This window comes from Ursus arctos, unplaced genomic scaffold, assembly GCF_023065955.2.
Source record: "Ursus arctos isolate Adak ecotype North America unplaced genomic scaffold, UrsArc2.0 scaffold_6, whole genome shotgun sequence".
In the NCBI taxonomy this organism is placed as follows: domain Eukaryota; kingdom Metazoa; phylum Chordata; class Mammalia; order Carnivora; family Ursidae; genus Ursus; species Ursus arctos.
The window spans coordinates 41,346,512-41,350,071 of NW_026623078.1; positions in this window are offsets into that span (position 1 = coordinate 41,346,512).

The following is a 3,560-nucleotide window of genomic DNA, read 5'->3' on the forward strand; positions in this document are numbered from 1 at the left end:
GACGCTCTAGTTTCAGTTGGGTTTCTGTTTTGTTTTATTTTGTTCTCTTCTTCAAATCTGGGCTATAGGCAGTAGACATCTTCAATGATCACCTTTATTTAATTGAAAATATTCAAAGTTGGGTTGGGCTGTTTTCTGTTTCTTGTTCCTCCAACTTGAGGCCTTTTTTTTTTTTTTTTTTAAGATTTTACTTGTTCATTTGAGATAAAACAAGAACTAGCAAAAGAGAGAGAGCAAGAACAGGAAGAGGGGCAAAGGGAGTGGGAGAAGCATGCTCTCCACTGAGCAGGGAGCCCAACGCAGGGCTTGATGACCTGAGCCAAAGGCAGACACTTAACTAACTGAGCTCCCCAGGCACCCCACCTTGAAGCTTTTTGAAGTCCTAATCGAAAGCCTTGGATATTCATCTGGACGCACACTTTTTTGTGGATCTCAAACTCTCCATAAGGGTTTCACAGTCTGTGTCTGAAGACCTGCTTAGCTTTTCAGGCTCTTTAATGCCGCTTTGAGAATGATCCAGCACTTTATAGAGAAAAATGGCCCCCAAATTGGACTTAATCTTCTAGATTTCTTCTCTTTTCCAGACCTTGGCCTACAATTACTCACTGTGTGATTTCTTACTTTGTGATTTCAAATAATTGTTTTCTTTTTATATATTTCTGTCCTTTGTTGTTTCTCTCAACAGGAATGTTGATCCATACCACTCAGACCACTATAGCCAGAAATGCAATCTTCATCATTGATTATTTTCTCTTTTTTCGCATTCTACGTGTAATCCTGCTGGCTTCACCTAAAAACATACCGCCAAAATAATAAATTCTTATTGCAACAGTATTCCAAGTTTCCAGCATCTAAAAAAGATTCCTCCGCATTCTACAACTTTCTTCATAATCCTACATTAATCCAATAAGTAGTCCTATTGGATACCTAAACATGTATCCCCAATATGTTCAAATCTTATTACCTCCATTATTATAACATGCTGAGCCTGCATGACCTCTTGCCTGAATTACTACAGTAGTTTCCTCTCTGGTCTCATGGCTTTTACTCTTGCTATTTCAAATATTGTTTGGCACACAATGACCTGAGAGTTAATTTTTAAATATAAGTTAGGTAAGAATACCTTCCTGCTTAGATTCCTCCAATGACCTGTCATTTATTTAGAGTAAAAACAAACCTTATGGTCAGGAAGACTCTATATGATCTGACCCCCATTTATTTCCCTGACCTTCTCTCCTAATGTTTTCCTCATCACTCATCCTGCCTGAACTGTCTGGTCTTCACAATGTTTCTTGAATATGCATAGTTGTTTCCATCTCAGGGCTTTTAAATTTGCTATTTCCTCTGCCTGGAGTTGGTTTCATCTATCTCCATCGGTCTCACTCCCTCACTTTAATCAAGTTTCTGTCATTTTCTCAGGACTTTCTGGATTGCATTATAACATCATCTTCCCATATGCATCCTAGTTACACTCACCTAACCTTGTTTTATGTTTCTTTAGAATACTTGATTACTTTTATGAACTTACTTAAACTTGTTTTCATCATACAAACTCTTACATTCTTTGTGGTGCATAATGGTAGCCACCAAAAGTAGCTACAAGATAATAAAGTACTCCCTCATAACCTTACTATTACAGTATAATGAAAGCATTTTTAGACTAAATTCTGCCACTTATCCAAAGATTTACTAAACACTTACTTGTAAGCAAGCACCAAAACCATTATAAACTGTTCTGTAAAACCATGAAGCGCCAGCTCTCTGTCCTCTTAAGTAATCTGATATCTACCTTTTATTAAAGGCTCATCTTAGGCAGGCAAGATTACTTTTAAGCAAGATTAGTTACTCTTATTGTTAGCATAAGGCATGTAGAAATGCACCCAATCAGAAGTTAGACAGAAGACCATTTCTAGACCAAGTTTTTTGGCCTTATCTCTAAGGCAAAAGATACAGAGTTTGCTGTATTCTTATACCGAGAGTATATGAATGTGGGTTTCTAAAATATTTTAGCCCAATTGAACATCTTTAATACCTTTAATTTCATCAATAAAAGCCTGTACTAAAGCATGAAGTATTTATGAATATATCAATAACAAAACCTGTTAGTAATTGCCTCTATACTTCATATTCCGCCTCTCTGACAATTCCTGGAGTATAATATTTCATTTGCAGCAATGACCTGCCCTAGAATTAAGGCTTGAACAGGCTAGCACATACAAAATATGACACTGCCCATTCCAACTTTTAAAAATTATAGACATTATAGTAACTACATGAAAGTATATTATACATTTGTTTCCTTGTTTAGTACACTAAGTAAAAGCCTTGAGATCAGGCCTTTAGCTGTTTTGCTTATTTTTATTCTCCAGTACCTACAACAATGTCTAGCACATGACAAGTATGCAGTTTCTTGAGAGAAAGAATAAATGAATGAATGAATTGATAGATACATAGATAGAGATACAACTTAGGTTAAATTTAAATAAAATAATTGTATTCCACAGACACTTCTTGAGTAAACCTTGACAGTTAACCAGTCATCATCTAGGTAAAACTTGACTCTATACTTTTAAGTTGTTTTTCTTTGCCTTAATTGACAAAAGTTTCAGCAATGATAGCCTCCTAGAAAGACTCTTTTATTTATATCTTATTTGTTTAAAGCTCATGATGATTTTTCTTACCATCTTCCTGATTTAAACACTTGCTGTGAAATATCAACTTTTAGAAGTGTTTTATTTATCTCTAGTAGTTAAAGTCCAGAAAAAAATGTTGTTTTTTCAGTATCAGTATTTTATTTTATGAAGTTCTTTTAAACTTATGACCACTGAGGAAGAGTGCTTAGAAAAGATACTGCATAAACAATATCATTTCTCGATGTGATATTCTAGGATCAGCAAAATGCCATCTTAGTAAACATTTGAACACCACAATTTTACTCCACTACAACTTTGTTCCTCCAGATTTGCTAAAATTCATTTAAGATTAACATGGGTTCTAATAACTAGATTCTATTTCCAAATGTGATTATGCTCAAAATCTCTGTAAGTCACCTAAAGAAATGAAAATTTCCTCTGCATCCCTAATTTGAAACACTACAATTTACACATAGCAAAACCAATAGGTTAGCTTTCTCACACTGGATTTCTCACACCAAATCATCAGGATTTATTCACTTTAAGTTCAGGATTCTCCTATTTTAAATTATTGTGGAAAGGAATGGTGTTCTGTATTTAGTAAACACACAAACTAAATACATTCCAAAAATGAAATAGATATTTGTTTTTTTCTTAGTGTCTTGTGACTTCCCACTTGTAAATAAGTTTGTCACATTTTGATAATGTTATGAAAGTCCTATGCAATTAACCAGTTTAGATATCAAGACAGCTTCTAGTACCTTTGGTAATCATTTCTTCTGGTTACATGCTATTAATATGACCTGGGGCTTGGTGTCCAGGAGTATCCTCACATTCCTTTTAAACATATAAATTTCCATCATTGTCCATTCGATGGCCTAATAAAACTTGCAGTGACAATATTATTCAGCCAGTTTTCCTAATATG